Raw genomic sequence first — 22,987 nt, 5'->3', positions numbered from 1 at the left:
CCAGCATCCAGTGCTACCTTTCAGAACAAAGAAACACAGGACAGGGAAATACTTTGGGATGGATTTGCAGGAGACCTGAGGGTTCAGAAACTAAATTCTTCTTCTGCTATCAAGTGTCACAAACTATAATAGCTAGCACTCTTGGTTTAGTAAATTAACAGTGGGATTCTGTCTGCTTTAATATGCGTGCAATCCGAACCTCATTACAATTGTTCACAGCAGCACTAACTATTTGTTTGAGTAATGCAGGGCTGTATATATTCCCACTGTGAAATCTATGTTGGACTAAGATTCACATTAATTTCTACCCACTGACTGTGTGCAAAGATTCTCATCCAAATTGACTATTTTCTTCTCCTTCTCCCTTCCTTTATTTTGCCTTCAGAATGGTAGAACTCAGGGAAGATATTTGTGTTCTTTGGAAGACATTATTTTTCTGTGCTACATTTCAAAATAAAATAACCCATTGGAAAGTATTTTGAGGAATCTAGGGAACAACAAATATTTGTACATATTTAATCAAGTTACATGATAAAGCCATGTGTGGGAAAATAAAAAATATCTTGATGTGAAATTACCAGTTTTGTTTGATAAATAATGGCCATGAGCAAGGGGTCTCCAAAAGCACAAGGCCCAGAGAATTATATGTCATTACCTCTAATTCATTAAGACACTTTCAACTGTTTTCCCAAATGGGTTGATGTGTCCTTAGAAAATAAATTATATAAAATAAGATGTGTGATGTTTTGGGGAGAATTATTTTCTTATAAAGGTGTGACATACAGAACATTTCCTTGGAATTACCTTTTAGGAAGTCAGTGTTTAAACTGGAAAGCCTCCTTAATAGTAAATAATAATAAATCTTTTGATTTTCTGTAGCAATGAACTCTGCTTACAGCTGATTGTTTCAGGTGCCCTTTGGGTATCAGTAATGATTTTTTATAAATCTCAAGGGCTCCACACGGAAAACAACTCCTAGGTTTAATGACAAAGGTACTCTTGGCATTGCAGAGATTATGTGATTTTGCTCAGTTGATGTTTGATTATTTCTAATGGTAGTGTAGGTAATGACTTAAAAAATTCTCACTATAAGCTATAAAATTCCTAGTGTTTAGTTTTATTATACATGATTTTGCTTACTGTATAATTAAATCTATTTAGGTAATGAAGCAAAACATTTTCTGAAGCATGGTGGGAAGGTAGAAGAATACATTACGAATAATGCATGACTGAATATTTTGTATGTTTCTCATGTGTTTATTTAATAAAAACACAATCTTGGATCAAGGGTAGACCACCTAGGTATTTAAAGTGATTTCAACCCTAGATATTTTAAGTGATTTAAATAAAGATATTTAAACTATATGTCACATTTATCAGTGGGAGAGGTAAGTGGAATTTCTAAATTCTCTCCCATTCCTAGGCTTAGTTTTCCTACAGAGAAACTTACAAATACTTAATTTAGCTCTACTATTATGAATATTGGTTGCAAACTACTAGATGTAAGCCATCATATCAGGCCTTGAGAGAAATAGCATTAAATCAGTCTTGGACCTTGCCTTTCAGAAAGCTTACACATAGTGATAGAAATGTAAGCTCCATAAGCTGCAGTACATGGTAGATATGAGGAGTATGATGAGGAAAGGGAAAAAAGTAGATCAGGTGTTAAGAAGAAAGTAAAGGATGGGGAAGATAAAGGAAAACATTCAAGAGAAAAAAATGATTTTGAAGTGACAGGGAAATGGAAGCAAAATACTCAAGAAAATGATGCCAAGAATCTTTGCTTAGAACGAGAGACTTGAGATAGGGAAGTAAAGCAAATATGAAAAATAGAAACTGGAAAATGTTTTCCATGGACATTGAGACAAGACCTAGGAAATCTTACCATCATGCTTCTGAATGTAAGGAGATGCTGGGCTGGGGGAGTAGCTCACGGTCCAGCAGCAGAGAATGAGTTAACAAGGCTGTTACGCATAGAGATGGAAGTTTCTGGGTCTCATCTTCAGACTTGACTACCGGCAAGGCCAGATGGCTGTTTGCGTGGAAGTGGGCCATGCAGTGAAATCCTCTGGGGGTCGTAAAAACATCCCGTGGAACTCAGATGAGGGTACTGCGTGTATGACATATTTCATTATTCCTGTTCTTATCCTGACATCTAGGCCTCCCTTTTGTAAGAGAATTGGCAGGAAGAGCAAGAGCTTCAGAGTCAGACCAGGATCAAATTCCAGCTCTATCACAAATTAACACTATGATTTTGACATTTCTTTTCTCAACCTAAAATTACTCTTAAATAAAACTGAGAATTCCTGATTTGCAGGCCTATTGTTAGGTGTAAGTGAAATAATACGTGTGCGTGCATGTAAGAACCTGAAACAATGTAAGCACAAAGGAGCTCCAGCATAATTATTCAGTCCCTTGAACACCTGCTTTCATGTAAGGGGTCATTTTTTCCCTTTTTTTTCCTTCCTTCCTTTTTTTTCAAATTACAGAAGAATGGTTAGGATTACAAAAATTGCAAAAATACGCTACAGAATTTCTTCACCTTCCATTTCAGTAAAGAAAGACTGAATCCAAAACAGCTCCTGAGAATCATATTCAGGATTTAGAATGAGTTGGATACAGGAGAAATGCTCAGAGATATAAAATAGAGAGTTCCACATCCAGCAAGGTCAATGTCAGGGAAATCAAGGTCGAGGGATGTAATGAGGTTATGGCTTAGGAGAAGCAGGCAGGGGCTTTGCAGGCCATGATGTCCATTTGGGTAGAAGCACGATTGACAGTTGTCAGTAAGAAGAGCATTAAAACTTTGAAATGCTAATTTTCTTCAATGTGGATGGGTGGTCATTTGATTGAAGAGAGCTCTAAGTTTTTAGAAAGATACACACCAGCAAAATGGAGTGGAGTGGAGGACTGTGGAAAATAATATTTGAAGAGTGCACACTTTAATTTTCAAGCAGGGCACTTTACTATTCACTGAATAAAACATAATTTCCTTTAATATTTGGAAAAACTTGAAAGGTAGATACTATTTGTGTTTCAGTTTCCTTTTCTCCCCTAACCTCAGTTTCTACATCTGTTAAAAACTAGGATAATATTACCTATTTGATAGGGTTATTGAAAATAATCAGAGTTGATTCTGCAAAGCATCTAATTCCATGCCTGAAACACATTAGACTCTCTTCAATAAATAACAGCTTTTATAATTATTCTTGTTATTCTTATTTAGGGAATACAGTATCTGAGGCTCTGGAAGATTTCATAATCCAAGATCATGACACAAATAAATATAAGAGCCAGTGCCAGAATCTAAATCTGAGTATGATATTTATATTCTTTCCATCTTACCATATTTTTTTTTCACTTCCAAGATGCTCTCAAAGAATTTAGTCCTCGAAACTATAAACTATAGCAATATTAGTTAAAGAACATGTGTTTTTTTCTTACTTAATAATAATTGAGTAAATTCTAGCAGGTATTTAGGCTTTCTGTGATTTTTAAATTTTAAATTATATAATAAAAAATGTACTAAGAAACAGAAATCCTTTTATGATACTGGTAGAATTTTTTTACTTTCTGAGGACAGCTTAAGGAAATGCAAGATTCTATGTCATTTTTCTCTCAAGGGATATTGAAAGAAAAGGAAAAGGTTAACATAAATTTCACAGAGTTTTCGGAGAAAAATGCCTGCCTCACATAGAGGACACATTGCATTTAACATCTTGCATAGCATCTGCCCTTAATTTTCAGCTATGAAAAGCTAAATGAAATGGCTATTAGTGTACAAACAGTACTGGGAGAGTGACTTGTTTCCTAATGTAGTTCTAGTAAGAGTTGGAAGAAGTCCCAACTCTGGCAAAGAGTATAAGTATTTGGAGGAATTTTTGTTTGCTTGTCATTCAGCTGAAATGTTTTGATCCCATTTAACTAGGATTCACAGTGTTGTATTGTTCTTTGAGTACCAAGCAAATCTTTGAGATTGTTTTGAAGTGGATGATTTATTTTCTAATTATCATAGGTGGATACCAGATGAATGAAGGAAAAAATATTTCCATTTACCTATTATTTAGTAGAAAATTTTCCTGAAATCTCTCTATTCACACTACAACATACAGCCCCAAATATCTATTCTTTCCCAAATACTTCAGAAATCAGCAACCTCATTATTCCATAGATTCTAAACCTCCTAGATTTTAATAAAGGTTGAATTTTGGAAGTTTAGTCTTTGTAAAAGTAGAGTTTAACAGAATGTATTTAATGGATACTATTGACAATATGAATGTTACAAGAATCTTTTTTTATCCACTGAAAACTGTGGAAAATGCTGGAAGTTTTCAGTACATACAGACCAAAAAAGTAATGGTGTTTAACAGGTAAGGTACAAGTATTTTTAGAATTGTGATTAACCATTTATAAAGTATATATGTTTCTAAAATTTCACACAATTATGATTAGTATATATCAAGTGATTCATCAAGTGCTGTTATGTAACAAGCTTTACATTTCACTACTGAAGTTCCAAATAACATACCAGGATGTTTGCTGAAATTAGATTTACAGGAATAACTCCTTAACCTCCTTATTTGCTCCCTTATGTCCTGCCATCTACGAGTTTGTTCATGAGTTCCTGCTGGTCCTAGACGGTTTATGAATTCTCTTTCTAAATACAGTTTTATTCCCCTCTGCTTTAGTACCACAATTTGTACCTTTGATATATTTAAATTTAAACTTCTCATTTTGATGGAGAGGTAAAATAACAAGAATTCCTGAGGCTATGATCTGAAAGACAACAGCCAGACTAAACAGCAAAAAAAGTTGAGATAACAACCGTGGGCCTACCCAAATGAGCATGCTGTTAAGACACGTGTTTCTAGTTTTATGAACATATTATGGAGCTGACAGATGCTATGATAAATTTGTATGAAGACATTGTCTGCACCATAATTTTTATGTATTCCCTTTAAAGCTCTAAGTGTATGTCTCTGTGAGCAAATATGTATTAGCATACACACCATTATACTTGCCTCTTTTTCTTTCTTTGGGAAACAACATTCTGCTACCTTCGCATCCCACAGAATTAAAAGTTTTCTACACATCACTGATATTTGTAAACCCTCTTACTTTTTCCATTAAAATATGTTGCATTATTTGACTTCCCTCTGGGGAAAAAAAGTAAAGCACACATGCATACATACAAACACATGAACATAAACACATCTCTGTGGACTTGTGTCCTTTGATCTTGACCTGATGTTGCATGTCCATTGAAACATTAAAAGAAATAAAATCAGCGATGTCACAGAGCTGATTGGTTTAGGATGATTTGTAATTTGGTTAATGAATAAAAGTGATCTGGTTGCTTGTCTTTTCACAAGAGCTTCAAATTTTTGAATTTTAGATAGAAGAGTAAGCTGCTAATATCTATTCCCAAGCTTTTTAATTTTTTTTAAGCTAATCTAATGCAATTATTGCCCTAGAATCCTCCACTCAAGTCCCACAGAACTTTCATGATTTTCCAGAAGGAAACCCAGCCCCAGCTTGATAAAGTAGCTAAATTAATTTCCCCCAAGGACTCTTCGTATTGCCAGCTAAGCTTGCTTAGAACGTTTTCACAAACAGGTATTATATTCTCTGTGAAGAAAATTTCACTTTGCATTTGATCAAACACCTTGGTTATTTGAGTGTTGACATAGTATACAGCACTATTCTTTACTGTATTCGGCATTGTTCTTTTTAAAATTATGGGGGAAAAATTATGGGAAAAAATTCCCTAGTTTTACATTTATGTGCATGTATATGTATAAATATCATTGGTATATGTGTAATATTCATATATATGTTGACATATATGTAAATATGTGTATGCCATTAAAATGTGTTATTAAGGTAAGTATGGTTCTGATTGTAGGCCTCCATTTGAAATGACTACAACATTTCACCATGTGGGCAAACCTGCTTTGCATCAGTTTTGCTTATTCTTCATTGGTATTTTATCAACTTGATTCAATTTAATTGTAGAAATACTTGAATTTCATGTGGAAATTAAATTAGCCAATTGAACTTTCAGTATAGAAACTCTTTTGGTATTTAGATGACTCATTAATGGCTAAAATAATTTTATGCCTTTTGTAACTTTTAAATAAAATTGTTTTTCTTTTACAGTATTAACAGAATTACTATAGAAGGCATTCTTAGTTTAGCCAAATTATTTATTTTGTATGATATTGGTTTTGAGTAACTGACCATAATGTCCACTAACACGGCTTTAGTATATTAGTATATAGTATATTAGGACATGTAAAAAATGATCTGATATGTAGTATTGTACATAGGAATATTGTTAGAGTAGAAGAGTTTAAGTATAGCTTTTAACAGCCTGTTTCTTTGCTCAGTGCTCATGCAATATACCACATTCAAATTTGTTTATTTAAATATGAAAACCTCCTTTAAAACGGAAGACAGGAAGATAAATATTTCATTTCAAAATTCCTGAAAATTTAGGATTCTATTAGAATTGTTTAAAAAAGATGTTTTAATTTTAGCCTTAAACTAGAGTTCTTCATAATGGGTAACACATGAGATGAAAAACATTGAGAAATGTGCTAATCTTGCAAAAAGAAATTAAGGCAGCACATTCTTGAATAATCTGAAAATTTAGGAAGAGTAACAGGTTGGGAGAAAAACAGAAAAAGTTCTTATGTTACAAAACATAAGCTACCCCAGTGATCAGAAGCAACCCCAAACTGGCGATGTGGTTTTGATTTATTTTGATAATTGACTATGCCCAGAACAGCTAATTAAGCAAGTCTGTAAAAATTTATAAATTGGTACAGGTGGCAGTAATTTTCATAGATGATTACAAAATTTATCTTCTACCCCCTGAAATGTAGCAAATATTAGATGTATCTTTGATTTTTAAAGGCTCAGTTAATTCATTTTGCTGTTCATGACTGATATATTTTGTGATCAGGAAAAAAAAACAACTTCACCCAAATTAAACATGTAAGTCTATTTTTTTGTGTGGAGATGAAATTAATGTACTATTAACCAATCATAACATAAAAACAGTAGTCTCCTTCTGAGAAGTGTGCATATAAAATATTAAAGCAGAGTTAGAAATGTCCTAGATAACCAGATATCTACACTGGATAGCCACAGATGGGAGCCAGTGGAATCAAGAGCAAGGTCCTTTGATTACTGAGTGGATTCCGGAGTGGACTGTGAAGACATGATATCTGCAGGCACAGCTGGGGATCTTGAGGGGTCATCGCTCCAGCATTATTAGGAGAACTACACCTGGGTATAGTGTTAACAATGCTTGGCTCCTGAATTCAGAAATATTTGGGTTTCCTCATTAGATCTGCCCCTCTTAATTCATATTTCACCCCAGATGAGGTGGTTCAGAATTCCAAGTCAGTATATTGCTGGGATGGGGAGCATGGGCAAAATTTAGAAACCCCAGTCAGGCAGATAGAGCTTATCGTGAAACTCTAGTATAAATAAGGGCCCTAAGCATGAACTGTGGCTCAAACATAAGAACTGGTCTCTAAGGGTCATGTATTAGTCTAGACAGACCTTCATGTTCAGGTAGTAGAAACAATGATTAATACAAAAGTAGTTTCAAGACAAAACAAAGTAAAACAAACAAATAAACCCACTCTACCAGGGGCTAGGTTCTCCTAGGTCTGGAAAAAATGCCCAGTTTCCTAGTGATGGATGAATCAACGCCTCAAAAGACCCATTGCTGAGTTGCAAACTGTGAATTTAGCACCTCTGACTGTGACTGAGAGGATAAACTGAGTCTTTGTTAGGTGTGTGTACAGTGCAGTACTCAGTGGCAAGATTGCCAGTTGCAGCCACTTGTCCTATAAGTCTTGTCGCATCATCTCAGCTATCCTGCACTGTATCCTCAGATTGCTTTGCCTTCCTCAGGGCCTCCGCCTGGAGCTAGAGAACCCAGGAGCTCTCATCCTTCACGTATGTCAGTCTCAGCAGGAGGAGGGTGTGAGAGCATCGCTTTACCAGTTCACTCATTTTATAAAGGCCCGACCATTCATTTTCCATTTGATTCAAAATTTCATTCATTGTGTCTGTCTTCATTTTTATACCTTATTTCAGCAATTTGTTTCTACAATGTTATGATTCCTCAGAAATAATAGAGCAAGACATAGTTATGTGCTTTACTACCTGTAATAACCCAAAGTTTTGTATTTAAAAATCCCATTTATACACTAACCAGGCTTAACCATAGACTTAGAAAGACAGAAAGAATAGGAAGTTGAAGTTAGTTTTCCAACTTGATTGTCTTCATGCTAAGAACCAAGTTACATTTTTTATTCATTTATATGTGTATGTATGTATATATATATTTTTTGATCATGAGCAGCATAACTTCATCTTATTTCAAATTGTTGGGCTTAGAAAAGAACAACTGGAAAAATAAGACTGAAAGTTTCATTGAATTCCAATTACTTATGGCTTAACACAGTGATTGAAAAGCTAATTTGTTTAGTAATGAACTTTATCTGCAGAGAGAAAAGACAACAAGACCATAACTGAAATCAGCAGCAATGACTTACTCTCCAGTTTTAAGTGAAAAGAAAAAAATAAATGGACTAGAATGTGCCTTTACCATTCTTCAGATTGATTAATATTAATCATGTTTTGCTTTTTCAAGATCTATAGTACAGATAGTGGCATAGAGGAAAAGAACATGGTGATGATAATAATATTGACTGTTAATAAAACAAATGTTTGACAACTTCTGAGCTGTTAAGAGTTAGAGGAACTTGTCCCAAGAAAGCTTCTTGAAGATACAAATAAAGAAAATGCATTCAACTAGATTTCAGTCTAATTATGTAGATAAGATATGCACATAAATACTGGCAATATATGGAAGAATGAGGTTGTTTGACTAAGATACAAGTGGTTGATAGAATGAGGAAGATGGAAAGATTATGTTTGATCTAGTTCTGGAAGGGAGAGAAACTTTAAGACAATCAATTATATATGAAAGGATTGAATACTGATTCTTAAAGATAGCCATTTTGAGCCACATTTTCCCCTCGCCCCAAAGGGATGTTTGGCAATGTCTGGAGACATTTTTCTTTATGACAAATGGAGAAATACCACTTTTATTCAGTGAGTAGAGGCTAAGAATGCTATTCAACATCTTATAATTTCCAAGACAACCCCCCAGCAAGAATGAATGATCAGTCCAATTGTCAATGGTGCCAAAATTGCAATGCTGGAGTAAAGAATATTCTAGGTAGAAAGACTGAGATCTTCAGGAAAACCCAAATGTTAAGCTTGTCTGAGGTGTAGATTATCTGAAGGTGTACTAGGCAAGTGAAGGCTAGAAAAATGGTTCACAACTAGATGTAGACAAACTTGATGCCAGATTAAAATATTTCAAATTTTTAGTTGTTAGCTTTCCAGTATCACCAATACAAATGTTTCCTGTTGGATACAATAGAATAGAAAATATATCTTTCATTATTCAAACAATATTTTATTCAAATGTTCAGTAGACTTCATTCTCTTCAAATATTTCTTCCCTTAGTGTAAGGCAATAACATGGCATTTGGAAACATATTCAAATAACTCCTTGGAAAAATGTTCTTATTATGTCAGTTTCCTTCAAACTTATTTCAAAGAATAAGAGATTGTTTCCTCATATAAGCAGAGGAATTTTAACATATGCCTTTCCTGATTCTGGCATGACTTTGCTATACTAAACATTTAATTTTTTAATGGCATTTTCATGACTATTTTAATTACACATAAGTAGTATATAGTATCTGTACAGGATTAACTAGTTTTGTGAGTTTTGGGCTTAACCTCAAAAAGAATCAAGATAAAATGTGTAGTTACTTATTTTACTTTCAATTAACTTTTTAAAAAGTATTACTGTAACTACTTCAGCAAAATTATTTGTCTATAATTATCTGTATTTGTCAAGTTATGATAAACAACTTCTTAAGATCTGAGAGATTTTTATCAGTTGATAGTCTGTTCTTAAAAGGTTTGGACTCTAATTATAGAATTATGCACGTGTATAGAACATATAAGATATCTAGAGAGTTCTCACATGGCCTATATTCTCTTAAAATTATTTTTATCAACACAATGGATTTAGAAAATGATACATGTCATTTTGAACATTTGATCTTTTTACATACATTAAATCAAAACAAGTTATTTGAAAACTAAAATTCAAATGTTGAAACAGTCCACTTTGTCTATGAGATTGAAAGATCTGCTAGTATGAGGAAGATGGAAAGATTATATTTGATCTAGTTCCTGAAGGCAGAGAGAATGGTTAAGACAATTATATATATGAAAGGATTAAATAGTGATTCATATCGACGGCTATTTTGACCCACATTTTCCCCTCCCCAAAAGGGATATTTGCCATAAAATAATGTTTTATCTTAGAATCTATTTAATGAACAATAAAAAATAACAAGTAGATTTTATGTGATGGCTGTTTCCTGTCATCAAGATTGAGCCTTTTTTTTGTATTTATGTGCATAATTGTGTTTGTTATTTTCCTTTCAACTTACTCTTGGAAAGAGATTAAAGGTTACTTTTGGAAAACAAACAGGTAACCCTGCCTACTGTGTTGGTTAACATTTGAAAATGTTTATACAATGAGAAATAGTAAAGTAATATTACCTGTTTTTTCAAAAGACAGTTTCTACAAAGTAAAAAATATAAGCATCAATTACAAACATAAAATTGATATTTAAGTTTCCTAAGCTTACTATTTGTAATTTTTTTTAACTGAATGTGGTGTAAAGCCAATAGGAATGCATTTCTATTAGTTCATTAATAGTGGGCCTCACAGGTGCTGACCTGCAGCAATATACACCAATAGATCTATGAGACTATGTACGGCAACCTAATAAAGCTATAAAATATTATTTGAAATTTTATGTATTTTCCAACTTTGCTGGAAAATATATATTACGATTGGAGAATTTTTACTCAGATAATAAAAGTAGTATTTCAGTGGAATTATAAAAAATAGAAATATAGCAAAAAGGAATATGGGGTGTGGAGAAGCATCAGACAGGATTGTTTTTGGTAGAATTTGATTCTGGGTGCTGACTGCAATTTCATTCTGTAACACATCTGCTTCAAAAACTCAATTCAAAATATTTTAAAAAATTCTCTACAATTCTTTTGATTTAGGCATTGGTCCTTATTTGCATAGTCAAGAATCACAGGAATTGATTTCTGCCTTTTTAACAATTTTCCAGCCAATCCTTTGTCCCCATATTCTGTGCTTCCTAAAGCCGTCGCCTCCTCTTCTGTATTCACTCTCATCTTCAGTTACTGGCTTTTCTGTAGCTCTTTTTCTTTCATATTAAAACCTATCTAGATCCAGCAAAAACACAACTATCTTGCCCTAATCAATTTCTCCCTCCTTGAACTCTGACTTTTAAGTCTCTGTTCTACTACTTTGATTGCATTTTCAAATCCTCCTCCTAGAAGCTTACTGAATTACTTTTTTTGGTAAATAGCATCTTTACAGTTTAAAGAAATATTCCTGTCTTGGTCATCAATTGGCCCAATGTAAGAAGGCCCCTCCCCTATCCCCAGTTTCCCTACTGTTCTGTGAGGATAGCTGTCCACTGCTTCACCCCAAATATGTCTGGCCTTGAGAAACCTGAGAACACAGGGTGTTGTACCAATGGGAAAGGAGCTAGCTAAGGGCCTTGAAGGCCAGGCACCCAGCCATGAAGGTCACATGCATGTGCATCTTCAACACTTATGTAGCCATGAATTAGTAGTATAGCAATATAAGTACAGCTTTATGCAAAATAAAGTGGCCTCTTCTAAGCACCCTTTATTGACGATTCCCACTGCCTTCTTTGCTCTTTGTGTTGCCCCAAAACCTCAACAGCAACCCCAGATCCTGACACCCAATTTACAGTAATGCTCCACCAACTTCTCTGCCTCCTCCTATTCCTTTGGCTACTTCACACCAAATTGTACCGAGGCTTCAAATTCACCACATTAAAATGCTTCTCTTCACAGCCTCAGAGAGTAAGGAAACTTAGTTAAAAAGGGAAATAATCATTCATCATTAACAATGTATTATAACAATAATTATGATCTAAAGAACAATTGTATACATTAGAATATTTAGGTACTTGATTCTCACATTTCACTGTAAATATTAGCATGAGTGATAATGCCTGTTTTAAAAACACAGTTTTATTATGAAGACAGGTGAAACCTAGTTGCTCAGTGCCTTTTCAAACATTCTGATGAACATCTGATTTTAGAAATTGGCATTATCTGAGTTTTTTTTACCTACTGGTAATGTTATTCCAGAACTTTTTTAGGTCGTAAAAAATCTATCCTCATTTCCTTGCCCCTTGCTCCCACATTCATTCTGTAATCTCACCATCTGTTTACTGAAATGACAGACCCAGAGGGCAGGCAGCGTAGCTTATCTGTGCAATACTGTATCTAAGTGTGGATTCTCTGTCAGCGTTTAAAAAATAATAGAACTTCAAATAGGACTGATTTAAGCCTCTCTAGTCAGCATTTAGCTTTGGTGACATGAATCATTCTTTCAAATGGTAATTTGCACCTGTTACCTTCATCCACAGGTTGGAAAACACACCTTAATTAATTACACCCCACCCTTGCAATGCGGGAGATTGGGAGATTGTATCCTCAACTCTAAAACAGGGAGATTGGGGCATACAGAATCAACAGCTTTTCTGATATTTCAAAGCAGATTTTAAAGAAGAGAATTAAAATTCAGGTCACTTTTCATTAAGTGATCGATGTGGTTCTTTAGGAATCTGTATCTCTTGTGGCAGAAAACAGGGTGATGGCATCTCTTCCAGGAAGAGATGTACTTGTCCTTAGCTTTTTCTGTAGAATCAATTTGATATGACCCCAGAGAACGTCTGTGCTTCTTAATAACACTTTCCCTCTCCACTGCTGCAGTGGCTGATGTCATCCTCAGAACCAAAGAGCAGGTGGCATGCAAATTACTTTTAGGTGAGCATGGCATTTGAGCATACTTCCTCAAATGATGGTGCTGCCATGTAATTAAGCTTCAACTAAGAGACGAGTATCTGACATTAGGTAATCATTTAATAGAGGAAAATGGGAGGCAATTTATTATTTTAAAATGTATTTTCTTTAGAGTTCCTTGAAGATGTGGAGGGATTTTCTTGGCATACAAATTATCTTAAAACATTTGTGTGTAATTATTTTTGGCACATTTAGTAAAATTTTTATGACTGTGGTATTGCCTTGGCATAAATCATTAGATGTTCATAAGAATTATAAGTGGACTTTAACCTTTGACTTTCCATGTTAGGAAAAATGTTGTCTATTCATATGCTTTTGGTTCTTGGGATTTAAACAAAACCTTAGGAAGTGCTAAGAAAGAAACTTTGTAAGTATTATAAATGTCTTTTGCATCAATGTGTGTGGTGTGTCCTATTGTTTTAATTAAAAATAGCATAATCAGTATTTTGTTCCATATTATTTGGTCTTTTCACTGAACAAAGAAGCTAAGAAATTATAATTCTTAAAGTGTAACAATAATAGTAGATTCCATCTCAAAAACACTTGAAACTGTTTTAATATACATAGAAGGTCAACTTTGTTAAGTGACAAAGAAGAAACTTGGGTTAGAGAGAAACCCATGTAATATTTTCACTAACAAATGTCTTCATAGTGGACTGCATGCAAAGCACTCTTCTGTAGTAGGACCTCTAAATTAAACTTTTATAATTCTAGAACTCATTACTATCTTTACCTCTCCTATATCATCCCCTTAATTTTTAATTAACTGTATTTATCCTTCATTAATCACGTTGTTTTCTTCCGTGTTCCAACCTCAGCATCCCCATCCCATGCCCTAGTTTCCATCCTTGACAACTTTTATCTGATTTCACTGGAACTCAGTTTCTTCACCTCTATATTGGGAATAACAATGTAACCTCACAATTGAGAATGAAATCAAATAATATTTTGGAAATAATTTCAATTATTTGGAAATAATTGGCAAATACTAGTTAAGCAGTAATTATTTGCTCATTTAATTGCCATTATTGATATTACTCAAGTTTCAGCTTAGAAATCATGCTCTCTGGAGGGGAATTCCCCTGGTCCTACTACAATATTTCTATTGCAACTCTAGTCAACTTCTATATATTCCTTTAAAAAAAAATTGGTGAACACCTTGAAAGAAGGGACCATGTATTATTATTTCTGTTTTTTCAATCATTGAAACATTCAAAGGTCTCTAAATGTTAGTCAACTAAATGACTGAAAAAATGCTGAGAAAATATATACCTGTAGCCGACATTAATTGGGAATATTTCTACCTCCTCATACTGAATGAAATCATTGTTTCCTACCATTGCTTCTTTTCTAGAAGAAATGCTAGAGAATATACCCCAGAGAAGATTTAGGTACCTTTCATTTCTCCCACTACATCCCTGATGCGGCGCCAGCATCTGCAGTATGGATTTTGCTTTAAATAGTGGAAACCTTAATGAACTATAGCATCACTATGGAATGTTGACAGAAAGAGACAATGGCTTTGTCAGACAGGTAGATGACGGGTGACGTGTTTGTTTCCAGGCTGATGATCAGAGTTCACTGACAAAGGAAGATGGCTACAAGTAATGTTCAGAATTCAGGCAGGCAAGAAAATGGATTCAATAATGTCTGGCAGCAGATGGTTGGGGTCCAGGTCAAGATTTCTGAGAGCAGGCCTGACCTGCAATTCCGGAGGTATGGTGGAGAGGCAGAGATCTAGTTATAGAGAACAAGTTCCAAGATATAGAAAAGAAGGGTGTTTTTTTTCTCAAGGGTTTAGCCAAGCTACTTGACCCTGGGAAAAAATGTAAAGTAAATTGATGTCTAGTAAGTCATTCTAGATCAGGCTTTGATTGACATTTATCAGTGGCAAAGGATCTTTGCACATGTTTTTCTTAAGCATTGTTCTATATGCTTAGTTTCTGAGAGTTTGTGTTACAATTTTATTGTAATTATGACTTATATTACTCATTTTAATTCAAAAATTCATTAAAATATACTATTAGAGTTATAAAGTATGAGATGAAAGCAAAAATATTTCTTCCATAGTGGTGAAAATCTTATGTGTAAGTGAAATAAACAAAGCCAGCTGGGGGACTATTTGAAATTGAATAAAAATTTGCAATATAGAAAAGAAATAAGGTTTATTGATATCTCATTTTTCATTATAATTTTAACAAATAGATATGTACCTCCAAAAGACATATTTTTTAGTGTTTCTATTTATTAATTGTATGTAAATGTAACCAGACTTTATGTATTCTTCTGTGTGCCTTTACTTACTAACCAGAAGTTGTGTAAGATTAATCCATGCTGATGTGGGTAGCTAGATAGTTCAGTGATTTTCAGTTGTTTACAGCATATCATTGAACGCTATATGAGAGTATATTCATCAGTTCTTCTATCGATAGACATTAGAATTATGTCCAGTTCTTTGCTATAACTATGTGCCTGTGTATACTCTTATGCAGTTCTATGACACACATATTTTAAAATCCCAGGTCCACCACAAATCTTCTGTTAAACCTTGGATAAGCTACTTACTTGCTCTGAGTTAAAGATTCCTTGTGTGAAATGTAGGAATAATTGTAGTAACTTACTACATAGAGTGTTTATAAAGAGACGTATTAGATAATACCTACCAACTTCTTAGAGCAGCACTTGCCCATAAGTGTAAAGCAAATATTAACTATTAACCCAAGTGGTAAACCATTTCCATGTGGGTCATTGATCCTAAAGATCAGGAGATACTAGCTTTTTATATTCAGTGTGACTTGAAATGCCAAAATCATAGATTCAATTTAGCATTTGTCTTTAGTATGTTAGAGTAACGTTTACTTTATAAAAATATGAGGATATTTGAGCATTCATCATAGCTCCTATACCATCACATGTGAAAATTAGAACCTCCGAAGGCTAAAAACCAGCAAAAGGCTCTTCCTTCTCAGGAACAGGAGACATGTCCTGAATTAAGATTAAGATGGTCTGTGGTCCACAGTTTATGATTTTGATGTGTCTTCTCTACAAACTCAAATCTACCTTTCATGCCCTTTGCTTCCTGACCCTTTTTCTTAGCTATGGAACAATAAAGTAATTCTCTGACTCTACACATTCTTTGTTAGAAGAGCAATTGAGAGTCTTATTTTTTCTAAATACATAGGTGTGTGTTCTGTTGAGTCTGTTGGTATGTCTATGTGTGTGTGTGTAAGCACACTTCACAACTGAAAAAAATTCAGCTACATTTACTCTTAAGCTGAGAGTGTAAATTAGAGGCAACAGTCAGATGATGCTATACTCAAATCAGGATAGGTAAATGTCATTAATGCTAGCCAACTGACAGGGCTGCTAGGGCTGCAGGCTGAGGTCATGATGCCCTTACGTAGAATCTGCACTCAGATTAAAAGTCATAGGCTTAAATATAAGCAGAGCTTCTGAAAGGAGTTCTAGGATTATATTGTGTAGCTTTCTGCATTAGGAGAGCAAATATCCAAGACCAAATGTTTATATTTTAAATGTCTGCTTTATTGAGTTAGAATTTTCATAATAAACATACAATGAAATGCAAATTTTTTTTTTCAGTGTATATTTCAGTGAGTTTTGACAAATATATACACCCATACAACCACCACCCCCAAGCAAAATATAGTATATTTCCATCACCTCATAAAATTTCCTTATGACTCTTTGCACTCTCCCCTCTATCCTCCCCAAAGTTCCTGATCCACCTTAGTAATTACTGTTGTGATTTTATTATTGTCTATTCATTTTATCTGTTCTAAAATTTCATGTATATGGAGGCATAGTGATGTTAAAGTTTTGTGTCTGTTTTTTTCTTTTTGCTCAAGAATTTGTGCATGAACTACACAAAAGAGAAGAATGCTTTTCAATTTATTTTGCTATAATTATATTCACTTAAAATTTGTACATATATAATGACTTGAATCACTTTAGTATATTGAATTCATTGAAATAAATGATAAGTTGTTTCACTTGAGTGCAAAGAGCGTACCCACCCTTAGTCAGCAATTGGAAACTTCTTGAGTTTAGGTTAGGTTGGCCAAACCAAGATGAGACAAAAATTTAGCCATTCGACAATTCATTAATAGGTTTTCACTCGTCACTTGTTCAACCACCCTCAAAATTTAGTAATGGTTTCCTAAACTGGACCATTTTAGCTAAAATTAGTGCCATTAAAGGATACAAAGTGCCCAGATTAATGGGTTCTGGATAAAAGTGAAATTTAGAAAAACGAAATCACATGCCGCTTAGTAATGAAAAGTGTTTTCTCCTGAGTCACCATTCAGATGACATGTGGGGTGAAGAAAAGCCGAGACCAGAAGAACACATGGAGATAGAGAGCTGGGAGAGAGGCTGGGGATATTTTCTCAGCTTTCTGAGACAGAAAAGTTCAATTGATTTTTGATAGTACTGACTTCCATTTAGCAGGGCTTCGATTATGCTATTCATCACTAAACTTTTAAAATTCTATAATATTAAACAAATTTGCAACAACAGCTCTGTAGGACTTCTGTTTTGTGTTTGCTCATCCATTTATGTGACCCTTAGGGTGAAATTCTACAACTAAGTGCCACTGAAAGAGGATGCAATGAACATTTTCTTTGGAAATTTGTTTCTTCATATGGGATTTCCTAGTATATGGGATTTCTACCTACTATTAAGATGATTTTTCTTCTGGGGATGCTTTATGAGTAATGAAAATGTTTTAACGGAGCACTGACTTAATATTCAGATGCTGGTATTTTATGTTTCGTCATCTCATTTTCTTCTACTCTGTACTTTTTAAAGAGAAAGCTTCCTGTTTAATATGTTGAGGTCACAGGTACTGGATGGACTCTTGATGGCTGAATCCATGCAATTTAGGAAAAGCCCTGAAGGAGCCCAGTGTAGCATCCAAGTTAAAGTCCAGTTTAGCCCTTGCATTGAGGGGTCCTGCAAAGAAGGGAATTGCCCCAAGCTGCCCATTGCTTCAGTTGGTATGACTTTGTTAGTTACTCACATTTTCATTAGGGCAGGGAAATGTCTCCTCAAACAAGCTGTTTCAAATTGTTCATGTAGCTTTTTTAGCCCAATCAATGTGCTTCCTCATATTGAAGATGATAAAGAAATGCCACAGAGTGACTTGAACTATTTTTTAAAAGCTAATTCTGCTTTGTAAAAGCAAATTTTAGTATTTGTAAGGGAGAAATGAATATTATCTAGAAGTTTTAGAAAAGCAAGAATAAAAAAGCCTTTCTGTTCATGGAACTGAGTATCTTCTCCTTCAAGAGAGTTGTGTGCAACAGGGGACAAGTGGTTGCAATGGGAATAGGAAAGTTAATCAAAAAGTTCATCATGTGAATCCAGGCGGCAGGCCCTCTGCAGCTGGATGACAGTGCTTCTAATCGACAAGAGTGTTCAGTGAGTTAGGGCATTAAAGTTTCTATCAGCTGGTGTGCAGCCTTGCTCCGTAATGTGGAAATGAGTAGCACTCAATCATATATATCATTTGAATATGTGCAAGTGTTTCAAGTCTTGGTTTCTGTTCATTCTTTGAGTGATTGTCATTTTATTTCTTCCCTGTTTTTTTCGGTAAGAACACAGGATAGCAAAGCCTAGCAATGCTTTTTCTGTGGTAATCATCCAACTGTTAGCATAGCAGCAATGAGTCAAATACTGTTTCAGACTCTTTTCCCAACAGTATCTAATCTCTTTTTGATCTTTGCATGTTGCATTGATGATTCTTCATTATAACTGCATGCAGAGTATTTGACTTTTTTGACTAATGGCATTTTAGTAATTCATCAAAACCATCATATCTATGTATCTATGGGTGTGCATGTATATATGTATGTATGTGTGTCATATTTATGAGTCATTTATCCAGGTTGCTTCAAGTAAACAGAGACTTGTAAATTAACTCCTAGTTTATTACCTTTGGAGCATAATGCTTAGCTAGGGGGAGGGAGCATGTAAGAATGTTGACCTCAAGGATTTTACTTTTGGCAGAGAAAATAAATGTCATGTTCAACAAAGTGTAATAACTGTCATAAGAAAAGTACAGATAATACTTGGTGATGGATAACAGAAAAGAGAGATTGCTTTTAACAAAATAATGCACATAAAGGATTTGGTGCACGATGTCTGCCTTAAAATAGTGTGAGTTACTTGTATTGCCTCTATGGCAAGGGATTAAACAGGTTTTCAACGAGTAAGTGGCATTCCCCTCCAGATAAAAAAAAAACAATAGACAGAATTTGTGAAAACAAACCTTGAGAAAAGGCATTCCAATAGATAGGAATAGTTTGGAAAGAGGAATAAAGGTAAAAAATTACACTAAACTTGAATTAACTAATGTCACAATTGAATGATGGTAGGACACACAAAATATTGGAGAGGTGAAATGGGGCCAGATTATATGAGATATTGTATATCAGTTCAAGACACCAGACTTTAACTTACATACAATGGGAAATTGTACATTTTTCTGCTTTTGAAGAAATAATTTGACAGCAGAAGACAGAATAAAGTGAAGTGAGAAAAAACAGGAGGACGAAGGGTATTTAGAAACTACTACAATATTTTTCTTCAGATACAGAGTCTAAAACATGGTAGTGTAGAAGAATTTAAGAGGAAATTAAGTTGCATGAGAGAAAGATAGTAAAGAAGTACAAGGTACAAAAATGTAACAGTTAATTTGATGAGAAAAAATTAAAGGGAGGTCTCTAAGAAAATTCTTTGTTTGATGGCCATGAAAACATTTCAAGAACAGGGAATAGAGGAATGACTTATGGGGGCATTAGATGTATTTAATTTTTGATGTAATATTTGAAGTACTCTATTTGAAACAGATACAGATGACCAGGAAACTAGGGAGAGGAGGCAGAATAAGGAATTAAAATCTAAGACAAAGACAAATTTAAAAATGTGCATACAAGTGATCCTCACAGAAGTGATGTTTGAAGCCATCGCACTTATGACACAACTATTGTTGTGACAACAGAAACAATATTATGGAGAACAATTAAGGTTAAGGTAGGTGGGTGGAGGTAAAGTCTGACAACAAGAATGTTCTAAAAAGGAAAATAAAGGAAGTATGATATCATGAAGGCCAAGGAGTTTTCAACTCTCAGTATTTTCAGGAGATTAAGAGTGGATGAGACCTGAGCAGGTTATTAAATTTATGAAGTAGATCCTCGTAAACCTTCAGGAGAATAACTCTGGCAGGCTAAAGTCATAGGTCAAAGTGTAAGGAGCTTAAAATTGAATGAGAGATTAGAAACTGGAGACTATGGAAAGTATGTACATTTCTCTAACGATGTCTAATGATAAAAGTGAGAAGTTGGCAGCTACAAATGGAACTTCATGCTTCAGGCCTGAAAGTAGCGCATGTTTTAATAGATAATTGATTTATGCCTATTTAAATATAGAAATAAGTAAGTAAGTAAACAAATAATAGTGGTGCTTGCCACTGAGATAAAATAATGAGAGGGTTCATGGAATATAGCTGATTCTACATTTTGGGGGGTGGCAAGAAATTAGCAGGTTTGGTAGAAGGTTAGGTGTTCTCAGCATTAACCATGTGGATTCCAAAATTTTTATCAAGCGTCTGCAGACATAAGCCAAAAGGTGTAACTCTCATGGTACACATCCTAAAACCACACCTTTTTTTGCATAAATATATTGTTAATTTCACATCCCAAATTTCTGTAAAAAGAAGGATTCTGTGACAAAAATATATTATGCCTCCTTCTTCTCATTTTCTTAATTTAACTATCAGCAGTGCAAGAGCATAAACCAAACTAACAAGACACTGGTTTTATAGTTTCTTGATTCATATTTCTATGTTTTTTCATACAAAGACTCTCACTTTTATGTACTTTGTCTGAATTGTACATAGATAATAGTCACTTATTTATATCTGGGTCAATAAAATATATTTATGTTTAGGATAATAAATTACTATCACACTTGTAAAGTACTCATTCCTAACCAAGTCTTGAAACAATAAAAATGTTAGTGCTCTTAGCAATATAATTTACTGCTTTAACAAACAATTATTAAAGAATCTCTAAGTTAATTAATTGGTTATTTTTTATAAGCTTGCAGTATTTTCTTTCGAAAGTATATGTAATTATAAGATCCGTTAGTTACTTCTGTGTGTTTGTCGATTTTCCAGAGCTGAAATGCAAGTGAACAGAGGAAATTCAGTGGGTTTTTGGCCCCTCACTCCTTCACCTCAGGTTTAAAATCCAGCGAGCTACCAGTGCTTGGAGAATCTCTTCTACGCATGTTATTTTTGCTTCTTACCTCTTCCGTATCTCTTATGTAGCCTAGAAGAAATCCAAATAACCACCTGTATTTTTCAGGAAGTAAGCCAGCCTGTAAATGAATGACTTGTAATTTCCAGGTATTTTTTCAATTCGTTTCTAGCCCATGGCGACACATAGAAATTTCTGCACCTTAAGAAAGATAAATCATTTGAGCTTTCGGGTTTGTTTTCTTGCTTCCTTAATTTCCAGTACTTTTTCCCAAATGGAATCTTGGAATCTTTGCCATTCTGATAAAACCTTGGCTATTTTTTATTTTCATGTTCTTATCTTCTCTTTTTTCTTTTCCTTTGCATTTTTTTTAGATTATTTTGAAGTTGTTTCATGCGTATTTGTAGTTTCGATTGTAAACCTTCTATGATGTCAGATTTAAGAAAGGAACAATGCAGTGTGTGCATGTGTGCGTCCAAAGAACAATAAGAAGAAGAGTCAGCATGCACACTCACTTTTGTAGGATGCATAAACTTCTAGGCCAAAGAATTAAACAAGAGTTTCACAAAATATTCAGACAGGCTATTATATTCTTTCTGCTAGAAGTTATGGCATGACACACTGAATGTCAGGCTAATACAAAGGATGATAGCATATATGTAATCTTTGTTGAATACAATTTCTGATTTGCTGTAGTTTAGTATGGATATATGTGTTAGTAGAACATTTTTGGTTGAAATCCTCAGTAGTACTAAGCCATAATGCTCTTTATATGTTCAATTATTGCAGCATTACCTCCTTTATAGTTACGGAAACCAAAACTGCACCTTTTATTAAATTTGATACTGAGTATTATTACAAAGGCAGCCTTTTGTCGAAAAGTTTGAAAGATCAGTGTGAATAGTTATTTAATTGTATTGTATTTTCTTAAAATCGTAAAAATGAAAGGCAGTGATTTCATGGTATATTAAAGAACATCACTTTACCTGCAGAACTCTTAGATAGGTACCTGGTGTCAAATTTTAATAGCATCCTCAAGAGGGCACTGTCACCTGTTTTATATTGTTTATAATTTGAATCTTTGATTGATAAGAACTCTTGCAATACCTGAAGAATGATTTTAATCTATTTCTACCTGAAATGGAATGTTACATTCTCTGCATCACACGCAGTCCTGCCATCTGTTAACACCCCTCACCTGTGCATTATTACGTATCATAGGTTTACCTGTATAATAGCAAAATAACCATTTTTGACTTGTTCCACCTATGAAAATAAGTAAGACTATTTAAATCTTAGCTATCAATTAATCAAAGAAGTGTTTCTGAGCACCTCTTTTATACTTGTTATGTGTGAAATTGATATGTGTAGGTAGTTAAGTTTTGGCTATGAAATTTAAGGCTTATCTAGGAAAAATTAGTCCAGTCTAACCCTGAATAATAAGGTTCTTTTGCAACATCCCCACTTTACATTGATCTTTTTCCCATTTTTCTCTTAAGGTGTAGTTTATAAATGACTTTACTGCGATAAAATGTATACACATGCCATACTCACCTCTGGAGTCAGGCTTCTTGAGTTAAAATAGAAGCTCCACTATTTAACGTGAATATGGACAAATGACTTCTTGGGTTGTTATGAGGATGACATGA

General features: G+C 34.2%; 1 protein-coding gene across 6 annotated transcripts in view; it reads left to right on the top strand.

Moving 5' to 3' along the window:
* Positions 1 to 22,987, top strand: part of PCDH7 (protocadherin 7) — a 404,329-nt gene that overhangs the window by 293,737 nt on the left and 87,605 nt on the right. The gene's annotated exons all lie outside the window — the stretch shown is intronic.

The sequence above is a fragment of the Manis javanica genome, chromosome 5 (genome assembly GCF_040802235.1).
Source record: "Manis javanica isolate MJ-LG chromosome 5, MJ_LKY, whole genome shotgun sequence".
NCBI lineage: Eukaryota > Metazoa > Chordata > Mammalia > Pholidota > Manidae > Manis > Manis javanica.
The sequence above is the reverse complement of the archived record's forward strand: the minus strand, read 5'-3'. Positions and strand labels throughout refer to the sequence as shown.